Consider the following 22,288-nt stretch of genomic DNA (forward strand, 5'->3'; position numbering starts at 1 on the left):
CATCTGAAATTAATATAATAGTTAATGTAAGTTGTAATAAAAAAAGAGTTACTTGTTAAAGCATAAAATTTTTTTATCAGTGTAGAGAGAAATAAGTTTTGGAGCGTTTTTGTTTTTTTTTACAGGGACAGAGAGAGAGTCAGATAGAGGGATAGATAGGGACAGACAGACAGGAATGGAGAGAGATGAGAAGCATCAATCATCAGTTTTTCGTTGCAACACCTTAGTTGTTCATTGATTGCTTTCTCATATGTGCCTTGACCATGGGCCTTCAGCAGACCGAGTAACCCCCCGCTCGAGCCAGTGACCTTGGGTCCAAGCTGGTGAGCTTTTTGCTCAAGCTGGCGCCCTGGGGTCTCGAACCTGGGTCCTTCTGCATCCCTGTTCGATGCTCTATCCACTGCGCCACCGCCTGGTCAGGCTTGGAGTGTTTTTTGACTTTCTGACTGACTTTTTCCTTCTTCCCATTCTATCCTTTCCATTCCAAAAGATAAAAAAAGATATGCTCCTCACTTCTGAAGGTCTCTGACTCCCTGCTAAAAGCAATCTATCAGTACTGAATAACCTAGGTTTTTTACAGTATTATACCTAGTATAGTAAGAGAGTAAAAGGCCCATAAGAGTACTAATTCTTTCCTATGAGGAATTTACAATATAGTGAATTAAGTTGACTTTAATTTTAGAAATTTAACAAAGTCCTTTGAAAAAAAACCTTTGGAGTCATATTGCCAGAAAACACAATTGAAATTAACAGTGTGATGTGACCTTCTGTTATAGCCTTCACACCCTTCACAGCATGAGGGTAGGGGACCAACAGAGCTTGCATGCTTGTAGGGAGATGATAATTCTGCTCCTCAGAACAAACTGTTCAGGAATCAGAGCGTCGAGAAAGCTACAATTAGATCTCATCACCTACCCATGCCCTCTCAAAAAGAGACCAACTTGTCTAATCTTATTTATTTATTCATCTCAGTCTTCACATATTCTCCTTTTTCATGCATTCCTCAACCCCCTTTTCCTCTGACAGCTGTCAGTCTATTCTCTCTATGAGTCTGTTTCTATTTTCTTTGTTAATTTATTTTGTTCATTAGATTCCATATATTAGTGAAATCATATGGTACTTATCTTTCTCTGACTGGCTTTTTTCACTCAGTATAATAATCTCCAGGTATATCCATGCTGTCACAAAAGGTAAGATTTCTTTTTTATGGCTGAGTAGTATTCCATAACTTTATTGATCCTTCCCTTCACCCCTATGGACTCTTATCTTCTCAAGGCTTGGTACTTTCTCTGTTCAAGCTCTTATCCTCTCCTGACTGGCAAACTCTTTATTATGCCCTCTGGCTAGCATTTTGCAAGTAGAATCCTTAACCTCTTTTCCACACATTACCTTTACATTCCTGCTCTATGTGTCTGTCTTCTGCAGCCCTCTTAAATAGTCTAGATTTTTCCTCCTATGCTAGGATTCAAGTTTTGGTAAGTATACTTTATTTTTCTCAAATAAGTGTTGATTCAGATAGTTTTTCTTTTCTCCTTTGTAAAAAAAACCCGTTATCCTTTGAAAAAAATTCTCTCAGACTATTTTTTGGCAGTTGCCATCATCCACATAGATGGTTCATAAAATATGCTTATCTCAGTCCTTTGACCTCTTCTCCAGTCACCTTCTCTCCACCTTACCTCAGCCACTCCCATGGTCATATTTTAGACCTTGTCATTGCCAATGACCCCAACCTTTCCATACTCCCAGTTTCAAGTATTCTACTTTTTTTTAATTTTTTTATTTATTAAATTTAATGCAGTGACATTGATAAATCAGGGTACATATGTTGAGAGAAAACATCTCTAGATTATTTTGACATTTGATTGTGCTGTATACCCCTCCCCCAAAGTTAAATTGTCTTCTGTCACCTTCTATCTGGTTTTCTTTGTGCCCCTCCCCTCCCCCAACCCCTCTCTCCTTCTTCACCCCATCCACCCACCCCCCCACCCCTGTTGCCATCACTTTCTTGTTCATGTCTCTGAGTCTCATTTTTATGTCCCTTCTATGTATGGATTCATATAGTTCTTAGTTTTTTTTTCTGATTTATTTATTTCTGATTTACTTTTTCTGATTTACTTATTTAACATTATACGGAGTGATAACATTCATTCCGTATAATGTTATCAAGGTCCATCCATGTTATTGTAAATGATCTGATGTCATCATTTCTTATGGCTGAGTAGTATTCCATAGTATATATGTGCCAAAGCTTTTTAATCCACTCGTCCTCTGATGGACACTTGGGCTGTTTCTAGATCTTCACTATTGTGAACAATGCTGCCAACAACATGGGGGTGCATTTCTCCTTTTGGAGCCGTTCTATGGTGTCCTCGGGGTATATTCCTAAAAGTGGGATAGCTGGGTCAAAAGGCAGTTCGATTTTCAGTTTTTTGAGGAATCTCCATACTGTTTTCCACAGAGGCTGCATCAGTCTGCATTCCCACCAGCAGTGCAGGAAGGTTCCCTTTTCTTCACATCCTCGCCAGGACTTATTCTGTGTTGTTTTGTTGATGAGCACCATTCTGACTGGTGTGAGGTGATATCTCATTGTGGTTTTAATTTGCATTTCTCTAATGATTAGTGATGTTGAGCATTTTTTCATATGCCTGTTGGCCATCTGTATGTCCTCTTTGGAGAAGTGTCTATTCATCTCTTTTGCCCATTTTTGGATTGGATTGTTTGTCTTCCTGGTATTGAGATTTACAAGTTCTTTATAAATTTTGGTTATTAACCCCTTATCAGATGTATTGTCAAATATGTTCTCCCATTGTGTAGTTTGTCTTTTTATTCTGTTCTTGTTGTCTTTAGCTGTGCAAAGCTTTTTAGTTTGATATAGTCCCATTTGTTTATCCTATCTTTTATTTCACTTCCCCGTGGAGATAAATCAGCAAATATATTGCTCCGAGAGATGTCTGAGAGCTTACTGCCTGTTTTCTTCTAAGATGATTATGGTTTTATGGCCTACATTTAAGTCTTTTATCCATTTTGAGTTTATTTTTGTGAGTGGTGTAAGCTGGTGATGTAGTTTCATTTTTTTGCAGGTAGCTGTCCAATTTTCCCAACACCATTTGTTAAAGAGGCTGTCTTTACTCCATTGTACTTCCTTACCTCCTTTGTCAAATATCAGTTGTCCATAGAACTGTGGGTTTATTTCTGGGTTCTCTGTTCTGTTCCATTGATCTATATGCCTGTTCTTATGCCAGTACCAGGCTTTTTTGAGCACAATGGCCTTGTAGTATAACTTGATATCAGGAAGTGTGATACCTCCCACTTTATTCTTCTTTTTTAAGATTGCTGAGGCTATTCATGTTCTCTTTTGGTTCCATATAAATTTTTGGAATATGTGGTCTATATCTTTGAAGTATGTCATTGGTATTTTAATTGGTATTGCATTGAATTTATAGATTGTTTGGGTAATATAGACATTTTAATGATGTTTATTCTTCTTAACCATGAGCACGGTATATGCTTCCACTTGTTTGTATCTTCCTTGATTTCTTTTATCAATGCTTTGTAATTTTCCGAGTACAAGTCTTTAGTCTCCTTGGTTAAGTTTATTCCTAGGTACTTTATTTTTTTTGGTTGTAATTGTGAAGGGGACTGTTTCCTTAATTTCTCTTTCTGACTGTTCATTGTTGGTGTATAAAAATGCCTCTGATTTCTGAGTATTGATTTTATATCCTGCCACTTTGCTGAATTCATTTATCAGGTCCAGTAGCTTTTTGACAGAGACTTTAGGGTTTTCTATATACAATATCATATCATCTGCAAATAATGATAGTTTTACTTCTTCTTTTCCAACTTGAATGCCTTTTATTTCTTCTTCTTGTCTGATTGCTGTGGCTAGGACTTCCAGGACCATGTTAAATAAGAGTGGTGAAAGGGGTCACCCCTGCCTTGTTCCTGATCTTAAGGGTATTGCTTTTAATTTTTGCCCATTGAGTATGATGTTGGCTGTGGGTTTGTCATAGATGGCTTTTATCATGTTGAGGTATGTTCCCTGTATTCCCACTTTGCTGAGAGTTTTGATCATGAATGGGTGCTGGATTTTATCAAATGCTTTTTCTGCATCTATTGAAATTATCATATGGTTTTTCTCCTTCTTTTTGTTTATGTGATGAATCACATTGATTGACTCACGAATATTGTACCAGCCTTGCCTCCCCAGAATAAATCCCACTTGATCATGGTGTATGATTTTTTCCATATATTGTTGGATCCGATTTGCTAATATTTTGTTGAGGATTTTAGCATCTATATTCATCAGAGATATTGGCCTATAATTTTCTTTCTCTGTGTTGTCTTTGCCTGGTTTTGGAATCAGAATTATGCTCGCCTCATAAAAGGAGCTTGGAGGTCTTCCTTCCTCTTAAATTTTTTGAAATAGTTTGAGAAGGATAGGAGTTAGTTCTTCTTTGAATATTTGGTAGAATTCCGTTGTGAAGCCATCAGGCCCAGGACTTTTCTTTGTTGGGAGTTTTTTGATAACTGTTTCAATCTCCTTTGTTGTAATCGGTCTGTTTAGGTTTTCTGATTCTTCCAGATTGATTTTTGGAAGATTGTATGTTTCAACGAATTTGTCCATTTCATCTAGGTTCTCTAGTTTTTTGGCATACAGTTCTTCATAGTATTTTCTTACAATATTTTGTATTTCTGTTGTGTCAGTTGTTATTTCTCCTCTCTCATTTCTAATTTTATTTATTTGAGTCCTCTCTCTCTCTTTCTTGGTGAGTCTACTTAAAGGTTCATCAATCTTGTTTACCTTTTCAAAGAACCAGCTCCTAGTTTCATTGATCCTCTGTATTGTTTCTTTAGCCTCTATGTCATTTATTTCTGCTCTGATCTTTATTATTTCCTTCCTTCTACTACATTTGGGCTTTACTTGCTGTTCTTTTTTCTGTTCTTTTAGATGCAGGGTTAAGTTGTTTATTTGAGCTTTTTCTAGCTTCTGAAAAGTGTGCCTGTAGTGCTATGAACTTCCCTCTCAGCACTGCTTTCGCTGTGTCCCATAAATTTTGAGTTGTTGTATGCTCATTGTCATTCGTTTCTAGGAATTTTTTTATTTCTTCTTTGATCTCATTCTTAATCCATTTATTATTTAACAACCTGCTATTTAGTTTTCATGTGTTTGAGAATTTTTGAGCTTTTCTGTTGTGATTCATTTCTAGTTTCATGCCGTTGTGATCAGAGAAAGTGTTTGATATGATTTCAGTCTTCTTAAATTTGTTGAGACCACTTTTGTGCCCTAACATGTGGTCTATCCTAGAGAATGTACCATGAGCACTTGAAAAGAGTGTATATTCTGCTGCTTTAGGGTGAAAGGTTCTGAAGATATCTATTAAATCGAGTTGATCTAGTGTTTCCAATAAGTCTGCTGTTTCTTTGTTAATTTTCTTTCTTGAGGATCTATCTAGTAATGTTAGTGGGGTATTGAAATCCCCTACTATTATAGTATTGCTGTTGATCTTGCCCTTTAAATCCATCAAAGTCTGCTTTATATATTTGGGTGCTCCTATATTAGGTGCATAGATATTTATAATAGTTATATCTTCCTGTTGGATTACTCCCTTTATCATTATGTAGTGGCCTTCTTTATCTCTTACTATATCCTTTGTTTTAAAGTCTCATTTGTCTGATATAAGTATTGCTACCCCAGCTTTTTTTCCATTTCCGTTTGCATGAAATGTTTTTTTCCATCCTTTTACCTTCAATCTATGTGTGTCTTTTTTTCTAAGGTGTGTCTCTTGTAGACAGCATATGTATGGGTCCTGTTTTCTTATCCACGCAGCTACCCTATGTCTTTTGATTGGATCATTTAATCCATTTACATTTAAGGTTATTATTGATATGTAGTTGTTTATTGCCATTTTCTTCTTTAAAGGTGTATTCCTTTTTTTGCTATATTCTTTTCCCACTTTGATCTGTTTACAACAGACCCCTTAACATTTCCTGCAGCATTGGTTTGGTTGTAATGAATTCCTTGAGTTGTTTTTTGTCTGGGAAGCTTTTTATTTCTCCTTCGATTTTAAAGGATAGCCTTGCTGGATAAAGTAGTCTTGGTTGTAGGTTCTTGTTCTGCATTACTTTGAATATTTCTTGCCATTCCCTTCTGGCCTCAAGTGTTTCTGTTGAGAAGTCAGATGTCATCCTTATGGGGGCTCCTTTGTAGGTGATAACTTTTATTTCTCTTGCAGCTTTTAATATTTTCTCTTTATCGCTTAGGTTTGGTATTTTAATTATGATGTGTCTTGGTGTAGGTTTCTTTGGGTTTCTCTTTAATGGAGTCCTCTGTGCTTCTTCGATTTGTGAGAGTTTCTCTTGCATTAATTTAGGGAAGTTTTCAGCTATGATATGATTGAACAAAGTCTCTATCCCTTGTTCTTTTTCTTCTTCTTCAGGAACCCCTATGATGCGGATGTTATTTCTCTTCATGTTGTCACAGAGCTCTCTAAGAGTTTCCTCTGACTTTTTGAGTCTCTTTTCTCTTTTCTTCTCTGCTTTCATGCCTTCATTCCAGTTGTCCTCTAACTCGCTGATTCGATCCTCTGCTCTATCTATCCTGTTTTTAATTCCTTCCATTGTGGTCTTTATTTCTGATATTGTATTTGTCATCTCTGACTGATTCTTTTTTATACTTGCTATTTCTTTATTTAGGTTTTCATAATGACCATCCATTGTTGTTCTAAGATCCCTAAGCATCCTTACAATCATTATTTTGAACTCCGCATCTGGAAGTTTGATTATTTCCATATCACTCAGTTCATCTCTCGTAGGTGTCTCTTGTGGTTTCATTTGGATTGCACTCCTTTGTCTTCTCATCATCTTTTTTTTGGGGGTGTTTTATTTGTAGAGTCGGTTGAGTCTAGGCTTGGTGTTGTCTGCCTCCAGTTTTCAGTTGTGTTATTTCTAGGTCTTCTTGGGTTGGTATCAGCTGTTATCTGTAATCCACTTTCGGATTTGGGCAGCTTTGAAGTCTTGATTTGTTTGTTTTCTTAACAGGTGATAGTCTTGTTTACTGATCTCAGCAGGGGGCTTTTTTGAAACTGTATCCAGGAATGTGATGGGTGTAACCTGAGACTCTGAAGGCCCCTTTAGCCAGCTAATCTCACTGGGGGCAGGGTGTTTTCTCAGCTTCAGTAGGGGGAGGTGTATCTCAGATCTCCATGAAGACCTGAGTTACTGCCCCTCCTCCCCACTTCTTGTTTTCAGCTGTGTCTTGTTGCGCTGATTGGAGCTGGAGAGATGTCCAGAGATCTCTGATCTGGAAGCACTTCAGCTCTGTTTTGTGAAAGGTTCAGTCCCTCCCCCAGCTATGGCCGCCTCCAGCATGGATGAGTCAGCTTTTTTAGTTCATTTCCTGCATTCCTTAGCCCCTCACAGTCTGTCCCTCTCCCTGTCCTTTCCACTTGGGAGATAAGCTGGTCTTTTCAACGCACCTCACTCCCTGGTCACCAGGCAAGTGGCTGTGAGCAGTAGTTTCTGCTCTTTTCCCTCTGTGAGATCCTCTCTGGGCTCTCAGCCTCACCACCCCCCTTCGTTCTGGTAAGCAGAGGAGGTTCAGGCGCTCCCTACCAGGATTGTTGTGGTTTCTTCTTTGCTCCTTGGTTTTTGAGAGCTGTTCTTGTAGTTCAGAGTTGGTTTTTCATGCTGATTTTTCCTAAATTGATTTGTATTCTAGTTTGGTGGTGAGAGCTGGGCGTCTATGCATCCACCTACTCTGCTGCCATCTTTTTCAATCCCAAGTTTTCTACTTTTTGATCATTAACTTGCTTTCCTGTTCATCCCGTCTAGTACTCTCACTCTAACAATTCTTCAAACCCACCAGAAACTCCAATACATTGATCCTATCATCTTCTTGCTCTCTATTATTCCCCTCATGTCTTCATTTTTCTTTCCCATGCTACTTAGGATCCAAAGTCAAAGTTTATAATGATTGTTTTGTATACATCTTCTAGTCATGTGTTGCTCTGTCCTTCCACCATAGGTTTTTCCAGGTAAACTCCAATCTTGGTTAAGTCCAATGCTATGCCCATTTTGGCTGTGTTCTTAAACAGATGAAAGGAAACACACACTTGTGTAGATGGTCTCACCTTAAATTTTTTTGACCATAGCCTCAAATAAGAATTCTGCATTTTCCATAGTCAATTTATATTTTTACTCTATGTGGCAATTATTTTATGCTGTCTTTACTCAAATCCCTAATAATTTCATCTACTTTCTTAATCTCAGCTGAAGACTTGCTTGTTATTTCAATGAGAAATAGAAGTAACCAGAAAATAAATTTCACTCCATCCCATTAGTAAATCATCCACTGGCCCTGGCCGGTTGGCTCAGCGGTAGAGCGTCGGCCTAGCGTGCGGAGGACCCGGGTTTGATTCCCGGCCAGGGCACACAGGAGAAGCGCCCATTTGCTTCTCCACCCCTCTGCCGCACTTTCCTCTCTGTCTCTCTCTTCCCCTCCCGCAGCCAAGGCTCCATTGGAGCAAAGATGGCCCGGGCGCTGGGGATGGCTCTGTGGCCTCTGCCCCAGGCGCTAGAGTGGCTCTGGTCGCAATATGGCGACGCCCAGGATGGGCAGAGCATCGCCCCCTGGTGGGCAGAGCGTCGCCCCATGGTGGGCGTGCCGGGTGGATCCCGGTCGGGCGCATGCGGGAGTCTGTCTGACTGTCTCTCCTTGTTTCCAGCTTCAGAAAAATGAAAAAAAAAAAAAAAAATCATCCACTGATTCACATCTAAACCTGTAAGCTCTGTCCTCTCTTATGATGAACATCCTGCTGTATCCATGGCCAATCCCTTTATTTTTACCTTGGATGCCATATACATATATATTTTTAGATGTCATCCTTTCTTGTCTCTCAAAATTATTGCCTTATCTACTTTGCTTCTGTAATTTCCTGCCTCTTGCATCATCAAATTTCTGTCACTGCTGAATAATTTTTTCCAGCACACAAACATTCAGTAATAATTCCAGTACTGAAGAACCTTTCCTTGACTCTACATTTCTCTCCAACCACCACCTAATTTAATTTCTCTGTTCTTTGTAACAACATTTCTCAAAGGAATAGTCTATACTCTATGCCCTTTCTCTATATTTTGCCTTATGTATCTTTCACATCTGACTTATTCCTGAGTTATTTCCTTTTATAATAAACCATTAATCTAGTAAGCAATATGTTTCCTGAGTTCTGTGAGCGGCTCTGGTAATTAAGGCCAATTTTGGGGGGGAAGTCATGGGAACCTCTGATTAAGAGCCAGTTAAAAGTACAGGTAACAACTTGGATTTGTGACTGGTGTCAAAAGTCCAAGGAAGGGGTTGTTAGAACTCTCAATCCATAGCTGGTGGGTCAGAATCACAGGTGATAAGCTGCGCTTGGGCTTGTGACTGGCATCTGAAGTGGTAGAGGTGGAGAGGGGAGACAGCCTTGTAGGACTGAAACCTTAACCTGTGGAATCTGACATTATCTCCAGATAAATAGTGTCAGAATTGAGCTGAAGCATAGGACACCCAGTTGGTGTCCTCAGCATTGCTTGTTCCTGTGGGGAAACTCTTCCATTTACCCACTGAAATTTGTGGTTGGAACACCTCTTTAAGACCTTATGTACTGATAAAGAAGGTGAAAATTGGCTACCTAGGAGGCAAGAGTGAGAGGTAGAATTTATATTTTTTTATACTTTTAGAGTTTTAAACCACATGAAGATTACTGACATTTTTAAGTTATGGATTTTATTTTATCTTTTTTAACTCCTAGCTCTTGCAGGTAGGTGAGAATGTGAAATTCATGTTATAATAGTAATTTAAAGGAATCATAAAAGTAGAAATATCAGATAGCACATAAACAAATAAAGTCTTGAATAATGGGGATTTTATTTTTTAAAAAATGAGATAAAATTTTATATTTCTCTCCTATAAAATAAGTCTAAGGTGTAGACATTCCAGGAATGGTATGGTAATTATGAAATGAAGGACCTACCTGAAGTCCTTCTAGGTCTCTATTCACCATATCTAGCTGTGGACCTTGTCCATGTTGCCCAAGATAGCTGTTAAGAGCTCTAGCTATTGGCCCTGGCCGGTTGGCTCAGCGTTAGAGCATTGGCCTGGTGTGCAGGAGTCCTGGGTTCGATTCCCGGCCAGGGCACACAGAAGCGCCCATCTGCTTCTCCACCCCTCCCCCTCTCCTTCCTCTCTCTCTCTTCCCCTCCCGCAGCTGAGGCTCCATTGGAGCAAAGATGGCCCAGGCGCTGAGGATGGCTCTGTGGCCTCTGCCTCAGGCGCTAGAATGGCTCTGGATGCAACAGAGTGACACCCCAGAGGGGCAGAGCATCGCCCCCTGGTGGGCATGCTAGGTGGATCCTGGTCGGGCACATGCGGGAGTATGTCTGACTGCCTCCCTGTTTCCAGCTTCGGAAAAATGAAAAAAAAATAAATAAAAAAATAGCTCTAGCTATTACATCCACACTGATGCTGATTTTATTTCATTAATTTATATATTTAAAGATTTTACTTATTGTTTTAGAGAGAGGAGAGAGAAAATTGTTGGTGGTGGTGGGGGGGAGGAGCAGGAAGCATCAATTCTTAGTAGTTGCTTCTCATATGTGCCTTGACCAGGTAAGACCGGGGTTTAGGTCTGGCAACCTCAGGACTCCAGGTCAAAAGTCTATCCACTGCACCACCTGGAGTCAGACAACACTGATGCTGTTTTTAAAGACTTGATGTTTAGTGTTATGATATAGATAATGGAAGAAGTTATATATTTGTATTACTTTTACTTCCAATTTAGTTTGTACATGTTCAAGTCTTAGTGAATATTATTATTGAAAACATATTATGTAATTGGAATTTGCATGGCATTGTGTAGAGTAGTAATAAGAAGATTATATATGAACATCATGTCAGCTGTTATGAAAAAGCAGAATTTAATATTATTTTATGGGTTAGAGGATATTATTGCCTTGTCTCCATTTAAAAGGCTAAGGCATTCATCTCCGTTTTGATAAACATGAGAATTTATTCTTTACAGACTTAAAAATTTTCAGGTTATTTATATACAGGCCAACCTTCCCATTCATTGGTGTAGTTTTTCTAGCTCTCTTTCTTTTATTCTGTGTCTCATTTTCTTTCTTACACACACATACCATACCACACAGCCAGTATTACTACTTCGCTCCAGAATGAACTTGGGAGGAGACAGTGTAACAGGGATGCTTTCTGTGAGGGTGTAGGTGCTTAATGGGTTCAGTGTTAGGCATTCAGAATTAAATATGCTAAAGTTCTCATGCTTAATTTGACTAGTTTTCAACTCATGAGAATTCTTTTGTATAAAGTCACACACTAACTTTTCCATTATTCCATAAATCTTAGTTTTCTCTTCCATCAGTGATGTGCAGACCTGTTATCTTTCAAGCTCTACAGAATTGCCTGATACTTCTGCAAAGGAAAATGTCTAGATCTCCTCCAGTCACAGTTCCATCATGATGACACCATGTTCTGACACCAGCAGTCCAAGGGAAATCGGGGGACTGGGCTCCATTTTCCAAAATAATGAACTGATGCACTTGTAGTAGCTGGAATTTTTCTCAACAAAACCAGAATGTCCCTAAGACATCTAATCTCTCCTGGGAGGGCAGAATAGAGTCAGAGTGGCACATGCTTCTGTGCTGTAATAGATACTATGAGAAGCGCTCAGAGACCAATGTACACCAAAACCCCTTGCTTCAGAGTGCATGGCAAGTTAAAGTGACACCAGCAAAGCAGGACTTATATCTGAGAGAAATTTGACACAATTTTAAATTAAATTCATAATCACCTTTTTTAGAATTGCTGAAATTTTATGTAAATGGACAGTATGCATTGTGTTTGGTCTGCCTTCTTTCACTTAGCATAATTATTTTTAGATCCATATATGTCATTTCTTGTATCAATGGTTCACTTCTTTCTAGAACAGAGTAGTTTTTGGTTGTGTGAATAAACCACAGTTTGTTTTTCAAATTTATATAGACATGGTTGTCAAAAAAAGGTGGGACATATATAATTAACTGAAAGATTCATGAAACACCTACAACAAAAAAATCCAGAAATAAATGTTATTATATTTAAGAATCTAATATGTTATTAAAATAGAGAGATAAGTCAATAAATTTAATAAATTTAAATCAATTATTTAGAGTCACTGAATAGAAATTTGGAGCAGAAAATATAATTATATCCCCCTTCAGTTGATATAGCAGGGGTAATTAAGCAGAGCAGTGACATTAAGATTTTATTTCATAAAATAAATTTTATTTTATAGAATAGATTTGGACATAATCTTCTCTTAGAAGGATTATTTGGCAGTGATATTCATCATAGATTAGAAATAGGAATGCCTAGAATATGGAAGCCAAAGCAAGGAGGCTGTGGTAACATTAGAGGTATGAGTTAATAAGAACAATAGCAATGAGGATGGAAAAGAAATGGAAACTATTAGAGAGATATCAAAATTTCAAAGGAAAAAATAATAAGGCATTATATCATATTTTCCTAACTACATTCAATTAAAGCAGTCTCTTATTATTATTTTTTCCAGATTTCTCTTCAGGTGGTGTACGCTCTTACAATTTGTGTTAGAACACTGAACAGGAGACTAATGTTCTAGATCTAGTTTAATCACAAACTGCCTGTGTGACCTTAGGAAAGCCATCAAAACTGGAGCATCTGTATTTCTCTCCTGTAAAAAGAATGGGCTACAGCATGTGAACCGAAGACTTCTTCTAGTTTTAAATTTCTGAGATGATAAAAATTTATTATATTGAACTTCATCCCTAGTTGGACCTAAGATGATAGACCAATTCAGCTGGAAATGAAAAGAATAAGTGAACTGTATGGACTAACTACCCACATAGGGCCCTAGTAATTCTCACATAAAGTAGTTAACCACAATCTAGATTAAAAATCCTCTCTGCATACTATGCTTTCTCTTAATGATGAAGGGAGCTATGCACAAAGGAATAGGGTCGTAGGGTAGTAATTTGCTTCTGCTCTGTTGGATGAAACAGCACTCAAGGGGTTAGGTATTTATATCTGGAACACACATAAAATTTAGGGAAGGAAGAAACCTAGAATTTGGTTACTTTTGACAAATTACAGGTCAATAGGGACTGCTTGTTAAGAAGACCCAGAGGAAAATCCAACTTTTAAATTAATCTCCTGTGTTTCTCTGGCCCACGCCAGCATCACAGAGAAGACCAGAGGATGCCTCTAGCCATTCATTATAACTCTTGCTCTCAGTGATTACTCTCTGGTCTCTAAATGCTTCCCTGTGGTAAGAATAGCAGCAGTTAACAAAGGGAGTTGGATTCTCCAGTGGACCTCATTAAAACTGTTGTGGTTATGAGGTGATTAACTTATGTAAATGAATTAATGTGGCAGTGAACCGAGTTATGCATACAGAATACAACCAGGAGGCTGAGATTTGCAGAGTCTAGTCACACTCCAGAGAAATATTAGCATTTAAAGGTAAATTCTGGGAGAACAACAACAAAAATAACACCCCCGACTCCAGAATTATTGCTTTGATTTCAGAGCCCTGTCAGTTTAGTTATTTAAATTTAAAAATAAATATTTCACTTATTTCCCCAAAGTTTTATTGTTATTATTGAAAACTGGACGTTTTAAATGATGTGGCAACACTGGAAATCACCTCTTCCATTCCCTTGTGGTTTGCTGTTATTGCTGTTTTGTTGTGGTTGCTGTCAGTTTGTTTAGTTACTTTCTTGAATTAATTTTTGAAGTCTGTATTTTTGTCATGTGGCTTGGGAATTTCTGTTTGATTAGCTCTATGGTCAGCTAATAATTTAATAATTGGACAGAGATTTTCTTAAATGCCTGAAACAAATAGGCCTCCTGCCCTTTGCCAGTGGGCTTTGTGTGCAGGTTTGGGAACTTGTTTGATATTTAGCTAGGCAGTTTACAAATGCCTTAGCCTTCACTGCTTTCCTTCACAACTTCCAGGTCAGTCCTGGGAGAAAGATTAGGGCCTTCTTAGCTGGGAAAATCATTTGAATAGGTAATATCTAAAAGGAGAACACTGCTCAATTTCACTAAGAGAGTAATAGAATAAGACAAATTAAAATGAGACCTCACACTCAGCATATTGGTAAAATGTAGACAGTTTTAAATTTTTTGTAACACTTAATGTCTTTGAGGATTGGTGAGACTGGAATGCTCATGCGCTGCTGGTAGAAGTGGATGTATATGGTGTCACTGGTTTGAATGTTTAATTAGTAAAACTGAGTATATGCATATATACTATGATTGGACAATTTTTGCTGGATACATACCCCAAAGAAATTCTCACATGGTTAATGAGGAAAAATATAAAAATATGTTCATTGCTGTGTTGGTGGGGGTTAAAGGCAGCCTATGAGTTCATCACAAGGGGACTGCATAAATAAATATGGAGGAAGCACAGGCTAAAATATTTTGCAGTAGTTAGAAACTTTGAACCAGAAGTATATAACTAGTAATCTAAAAAGAGTTTTAAGTTATCTATAGCTATATACCACTTGGCTTCAGGAAGGAGCTTCTTGCACACTTAATCAGCTTATTTGGGTAATTGTATTTCCTTTTATGTTTTAGTTGTCAGAAATTTCAGAGCTCAGTTTAATCACAGTAGCTATATTAGTCCTTCCTGTGCTTCCTTGTCTCTAATTTTTCATCCTAACTTTATAGCCATATTGAAATTTTATATTTTTTGGAATATTTTGGGGTTATAAATATAAATAAAAGGTCTCTGTTGGGCCTAAAAAAACATCTATCATCATTAAGGAATATCTCAGTGAAAAAAGAGAAAAGGTTAGGGCAGAAATGAATTTCTCCTGACTTGTGAGACTATTTATAAAAAAGGAGAAAAGAAAGAAAGGAGATGAATTAAGCAACTATTTTAGGATGAGGAAGAAATATTTCATTCCATGGATGTATGTGTTTAAATAACTACTCACCTGAGTGAAGAACATCTTTTGGTAATCAGAAGGTTTCTGAGGAGTCAATTATTTCCTGTGGATAACCTTTATATCTCTAGGGCAATTGAGTAAGCATGAGGAATTTGAACAAAAGCAAAGGGAATGAAATCTCTTTAAGCTGTTAGAAGCTGCTAAGACTCAGAGGCTGCTTGAGGAAATGATTTTCCATCAGTTCCCATGTAGTCCACTGGGTGGTGGTGCACATGAAAAATTCTGCAGTGTATGAACTTCGAATTGCCAAAAACCTTGCTTACTCTTCTTTTCCAAATACAATACCAATAAAATCTCTATGAAACAATAAAATCCAGAGGGAGACCTATTAAACCCTTAACTAATAATAAAAGGAACAGTGTCAGGCTAGGAAAGGAGGATAGATACCATCCAAAAGAGATCATCTCCAAATGCAGCTTTTGGGTCTTCCTTGACCCGGTTCTTTTGGTTACAGCAAAATGTAACTGAGATTTTCTTTCTATACTTGTTCCAGACATCACTTTCGATGCAAAGAGTCAAATACTGATGAATATACTAGTCATTTTTGTGCTTTAAAAAAACCTGCTTTTCATCTGCAGGTTACTAAGATTACATAATTATTATTTTTAACATATTAGTACATCGTCATATAACATGTGATAAGTTCACTCTATTTGTTGTGTGATTACATCACTTTAATATGAATGATGAATTAGTCTCCCATCAATTAGGTAACTTCTTTTGTCACCTTTAAAGAAGGAAATAGGTTTCTTTAGTACTAAATTTGCACAACTGTGGTGACCTCTGAAAGGCTACATTGCCTTTTTTTTTTTAGTTTAATTTTATTTTTTTACAGAGACAGAGAGAGAGTCAGAGTGAGGGATAGACAAGGACAGACAGACAGGAACGGAGAGATGAGAAGCATCAATCATTAGTTTTTCGTTGCGCATTGCGACACCTTAGCTGTTCATGATTGCTCTCTCATATGTGCCTTGACCATGGGCCTTCAGCAGACTGAGTAACCCCTTGCTTGAGCCAGCGACCTTGGGTCCAAGCTGGTGAATTTTTGCTCAAACCAGATGGGCTCACGCTCAAGCTGGCGACCTCAGGGTCTCGAACCTGGGTGCTTCCGCATCCCAGTCTGACACTCTATCCACTGCGCCACCGCCTGGTCAGGCGCTACATTGCCTTTTAAGACTTCCTACTCTGAACAAACACAGTTGAAGCTACTCTTAAGCAGCCTCACAATTGCAGTCACTCTTCTATAGTTCACAGATTCTAGCTGATGATGTCATTGACATTAAGAAGAAAATGCAAATCAGGCCTTCAATCAGCTTGCTGGTGAGCATCACACTTACAGATGAGGTCTGAGACCCACTGCAGTATGGCTGTGGCTCTGCAGAGCACCCTGGAAGCAGTGTGGCTGGGGCTCCTCTTCAGCTTCCTCTGGAAGGGTGAGCAGGATCCTTCACTCTTTGGTCTTGGAAAAGTGTATGCCATTATTTTAAAACATGGAGCAATTTCTTAAAAAACAAAAAAAGCCAGATTTATTAATACTCACTGTACTTAACAGGCCATCAATGAGCAAACAGCAGCATAAAACTCACAGTCTATTTTATTTTTTTCCTGCAGTTGCAGAGAGCAAGGACCAAGTATTTCAGCCTTCCTCTGTGGTGTCTTCGGAGGGAGCTGTGGTGGAGATCTTCTGTAATCACTCTATATCCACTGCTTACAACTTCTTATGGTACCTTCACTTCCCAGGATGTGCGCCAAGACTCCTTGTAAAGGGTGCAAGACCTTCTCAGCAGGGACGTTACAACATGGCCTATGAGCGAGTCTCTTCTTCACTGCTCCTCCTCCAGGTGCAGGTGGCAGATTCTGGCATTTACTACTGTGCTCTGGGGGACACAGAGGCAGAGAACCCATGAAGAGCTGAACAGAAACGGGCAGAGAGCACAGCCTTTGCAGGAAGTGGACAAGAGAGCTGCAATAGCTGCTTCTCCCATCACTTTAGTGCTCCCCAAGCTTTTCCATTTGGCATTGCTATTAAAAACAAAATTGAGTCCAGACACTCTATATCACAAAACTCTCAGTTTAGTGGTGATGAGCAGAGAAAAATCCACAGGAGGGTAAAATCTCTTTACACTAAAATCTAGAAGTCTGTATGAATTAGAGATTCTCCTCTCTATTGTACAGTTTGAGCAGTTCCCAATTGGCTTATATTTCTCTAAAAATATAATTCCTAGAATGTAACAACGCACTTCAGATATAACTTGATCCATTATTAAACTATAAGAAAATAATGAGAAAACTGGTTCTGGATAAGGAAAGTTATTAAACCCTGAAAACCTTTTGACCCAGCTATCCTACTTTTAGGAATATACCCCAAGAACACCATAGAACTGTTCCAAAAGGAGAAATGCACCCCCATGCTTATGGCAGCATTGTTCACAATAGCAAAGATCTGGAAACAGCCCAAGTGTTTGTCAGTGGATGAGTGGATTAAAAAGCTTTGGTACATATATACTATGGAATACTACTCAGCCATAAGAAATGATGACATTGGATCATTTACAACAACATGGATTGACCTTGATAACATTATACTGAGTGAAATAAGTACATCAGAAAAAACTAAGAACTATATGATTCCATACATAGGTGGGACATAAAAATGAAACTCAGAGACATGGACAAGAGGGTGGTGGTTACAGGGTGGGGAGAGGAGGGGCACAAAGAAAACCAGATAGAAGGTGACGGAAGACAATTTGACTTTGAGTGATGGGTATGCAACATAATCAAATGTCAAAATAACCTGGAGATGTTTTCTCTGAACATATGTACCCTGATTTATTAATGTCACCCTATTAAAATTAATAATAATAATAAAAAACCCTGAAAAACTAAACAGTCTCTTCAGTTCACTGAGATATGAGGGTCATTGATTTATGGTTTCTTCTGTTTGGAGTTAGCAAAGCAAAAGGTCAAATAATGAATTTTCCCATTTTCCATTTTCTTGAGACTTCCCTAATTTATGTGGAAAAGTCTGATTTTTCTTAGTTGGACTGTACTCTTTGTTAAAATTTTATGTAAAAAACATGGATTTTCTTCCTTGCTCCACAACTGTATTTTGTGCTAAATTTTCTCTGATGCTTTTTTCTTTTCTTTTTTTAAGTGAGAGAAGGGGAGATAGTGAGGCAGACTCCCGCATGCATCCTGACTGGGATCCACCTGGCAATCCCATCCAGGGCCAATGCTCTAGTGCCAAGCTATCTTTAGAGCCTGAGGCTGATGTGCTCCTCAGTGCCCGAGGCCACACTGGAATCAACTGAACCACTGGTTGTGGGAGGGGAAGAAGGAGAGATTGGGGAAAGGGAGTGGGAGAGAAGCAGATGGTTGCTTTTCCTGTGTGCCCTGACCGGGAATCGAACCTGGGATATCCATATGCAGGTCTGACTCTCTATCCACTGAGCCATTGGCCAGGGCCTCTGATGCTTCTAAAATGAATATAATCTACATTTCAGAGTTTAACTTTTGCAAAGGGCTTTCTCATTATTTTACATGAGTCATTCCTTGTCTCCTGGGAAATCATCGACATTTACAAAGTTCTGACGTTTATAAATAGTTTCTTGGGAAAGGCAGTAGACTCTTAGAGAAGTACTCGGAGTCTCAGATTGAAGCTCCTTTGGTCCCCTTGTGTCATGATGTGCATGTCTTAATGGTAGTCAAATAAGAAGGAGTGAAGAGCGGTACCTATTATAGGGCAGGAACCTGTAGGAGAGTAGAGACCTCCACCTGCACTATTTTGGGAACATTTTCTTCTGGTTCACATATCTCACATTTGACAGATCTTCAAATAGACATCACTGACCTAGTTTGCAATGGTTTGGGGAAATAGTTTATGTTTATTTTCTGTGAACTTGAAGGTTCTTTCAATATAAATTAAAGAGGGGAAGAATAGTTAGAATGTAATCCAGATGGGATGCATATGGTAAACTGATCAGAAAAAAAAGATTTATCTGTACATAAATCTGTAATAGCATAGAAATGAGCAAGAGATGGTAGAGAAGGTGGGTGATCATTGCATGTTAGAGGTGGTTTAGAAGCAATTATCTAGGGGCTCTTTTAGTTAAGAGGCACATACATACATGTGGGGGCCAGCATTTGGCATATAATCAAGTAAGAAGATGATAACTAAAGTTTTAGTGAGCCCATTCAAATTTTTAATTGTATTATTTTTATTATAACATTGGGGCTACTTTCAATATTGTAAGGTTTTTATTTTATTTATTTTTTATTTTTTTGAGACAGAGAGAGTCAGAGAGAGAGATAGATAGGGACAGATAGACAGGAACTGAGAGAGATGAGAAGCATCAATCATCAGTTTTTCGTTGTGATACCATAGTTGTTCATTGATTGCTTTCTCATATATGCCTTGACTGTGGGCCTTCAACAGACCTAGTAACCCCTTGCTCAAGCCAGCGACCTTGGGACCAAGCTGGTGAGCTTTGCTCAAACCAGATGAGCCCACGCTCAAGCTGGCGACCTCAGGGTCTTGAACCTGGGTCCTCCGCATCCCAGTCTGATGCTCTATCCACTGCACCACTGCCTGGTCAGGCTATTGTAAGGTTTTTAAAAAGCAAATGATCAAAATTTATATTCTCAGTGTAATTTAATGGAAAGGATGCCTTTGATGTTAGAAAGTATGGGTTAAAATCTTTGCTCTATTTCTTTAGGGATAATGAGTAAATTACCTAATTTTCCTAAACTTCAGTGTCCTTATTTCTAAAATATGGAATGTTAGGAAGCATAAATGTGTTAAAAATGTAAAGGGCTTAACATTTGCCCACAGTAGGAATCTGATGAATAATTTCCTCATTAATGCCATAAATCAAAGCACATAAGCAGAATAGCTACTGAGGCTATGGTTGTTCAATTTTGAAAGCTCAGTCAATGCCCTAAGTATCCTTTGGGTGTGCAAGATATTGTGTGAAGGTCTCTGAATTCTTTCTTACCTCCTTAACAGTTAAGGAGTATTCCCTTGACTAGAGACTAAACATTTTTACTTTTCAAAAAGGGGAAGAATAAGGGCTCTACATCAGTCCTAGCATTGCAAATGGATGGCCATAGGTTCTAACCATAGCATAAATGCAGAGAAAAACATTCTTCCTTATAACACTGAGCGCACTTAATAAATATGATGAGTTCTTCCATAAGCACCCTTTGCAAGAAACAACTAAACAGTCATTTCTAGTACAAAATTAAAAATATAGTCTCTTAAAGATTTAGTTCATTTGTGCCTGGGGATTAATTATTAAAAGGTTGGATGCAAACACTTTCTGTGACATTGCATTTCTAGACAAAATTTTCTGTGTGGTACGTACTATATCTATAGAGAACAGTAGAAGTAGAGATTGGGAAATTACCTGGAAATTTTAATAAAGTCTATATTATATTATTTGTTTAAATTTGACTTATTTATCCTTCTACATTGATGAAAATGCAGTATATATATATATATATATATATATATGGCCTTACATACATTTAGGACATACGTACATCTCTGCCTGTGTGGTAGGGCAGCAGTAAACCCAATGTCAGAGGGCTGGATGCTCTGTTTTCCTCCCAGGTCTATTCTCCATCATGCTGTATGCCCAGCAGGCTGACTCATGTGCACTGCATTGAGTGGTCTTCTTTGTCCTCTTGCTTCTGATTGGGTTTGGGAGGCATTGGCAGGAGAGAGTGGCTGGGATATTTATATTCTTATACCCTTTCTTTCCTGCACTGAAGTCCATTGGCCCTATTAGGTGGTATTCTCTCTCAGTTACAGGTCTCCCCAGGCTAGGTAATTTTTTCCTCTGTCCCTTTAGCCCTAGGACTGGTGAAGCCTCTGGCTTTTGTTAGACTCCAGTGCTTCACCTTCTCTTGTATGTTCCCCTTGAGTCCACTCACACATTTAAAAATCTTCCCTTCATTAAGGTTGTATTCCCCCTAGACCTCCTCAGGTGATTGCCAGGACCCTCAAAGATACAACGTGACACTTATCTTGGTTTCTAGGAGACAAAAGAGAAATTTATTATAGATTCCCATTCACCACAGGTCTCTTTGAACTTGAAGATTAGTATTTAAAGATAATTTACACATTCCAGTAAAAGACATTATTTATAAGGTCAAAGTTTTAACTATTAAAGTGTGAGATCCTTAGAAAGCTTTCAGAAGCAGCTACATACCACTTTCTTTTCTGATTTCTTTCTTCTTCTTTTTTTTTTAAGTGAGAGGAGGGGAGATAGTGAGACAGACTTGCATGAGCTCCTACTGGGATCCACCCAGCAACCCCTGTCTGGAGCCAATGTTCAAACCAATCTAGCCACTGGCTGTGGGAGGGGAAGAGGGCAAGAAGGGGGAGTAGGAGGGGAGAGCTGCAGATGGTCACCTTTCTTGTGTTCCCTCACTGGGAATCCAACCCGGGGCATTCATACGCTGGGTGGGTGCTCTATCCACTGAGAGCAAACCAGCCAGGACCCCTTTTCTGATTTCTAGCAAAGAAATTTTTATCCTCTTTCCAAAATATATGGCTTATTTATATATTATTTAAAGAAAAAACAGGGCAAATTAGAAGAACAATTTGTTTATATTATACTTACTTGTTTTCTTTATGTCGAATCTATTGAATAATCACTCTGCTGCTGTTGTGGCATTTTTAGTACAAAACTTTATCTTGTCTTCTCCTTAAAGTGAGTCCTTTATCATCATTATAATAGCTCGAGCTCTGCTGACCATCAATTTTTACTCCATATGCACTTAATTATTATTTTTTGCTGTCAGAGAAAATGATAAATTAATAGAAATTTTATTCATAATCTCTTCAAAGATTATTGCAAACACAAATAAAGTATGCTTTTAAAAGTATCTCAAATTAAATCAAGGACACATCATCAAAGTAAATTATTTATGATGTTAAGAATTAATTTAGGGGCCCTGGCTGGTTGGCTCAGTGATAGAACGTCGGCCTGGCGTGCAGGAGTCCCAGGTTCGATTCCCAGCCAGGGCACACAGGAGAGGCGCCCATCTGCTTCTCCATCCTTCCCCCTCTCCTTCCTCTCTGTCTCTCTCTTCCCTTCCCGCAGCTGAGGCTCCACTGGAGCAAAGTTGGCCCGGGCGCTGGGGACGGCTCCGTGGCCTCTGCCCCAGGCGCTAGAATGGCTCTGGTTGCAACAGAGTGGGGGTCACTAGCAAAGAAATTTTTGGGCAGAGCATCGCCCCTTGGTGGGCATGCCGG

At 38.6% G+C, this 22,288-nt stretch overlaps 1 pseudogene; it reads right to left on the reverse strand.

Annotated features, from left to right (window-relative positions):
- The window catches only part of LOC136377120 (Y-box-binding protein 1-like), a 50,342-nt pseudogene extending 33,410 nt beyond the window's left edge, over positions 1-16,932 (reverse strand).
- Positions 16,933-22,288: the final 5,356 nt, after the last annotated feature.

The sequence above is a fragment of the Saccopteryx leptura genome, chromosome 6, assembly GCF_036850995.1.
Source record: "Saccopteryx leptura isolate mSacLep1 chromosome 6, mSacLep1_pri_phased_curated, whole genome shotgun sequence".
Lineage (NCBI taxonomy): Eukaryota > Metazoa > Chordata > Mammalia > Chiroptera > Emballonuridae > Saccopteryx > Saccopteryx leptura.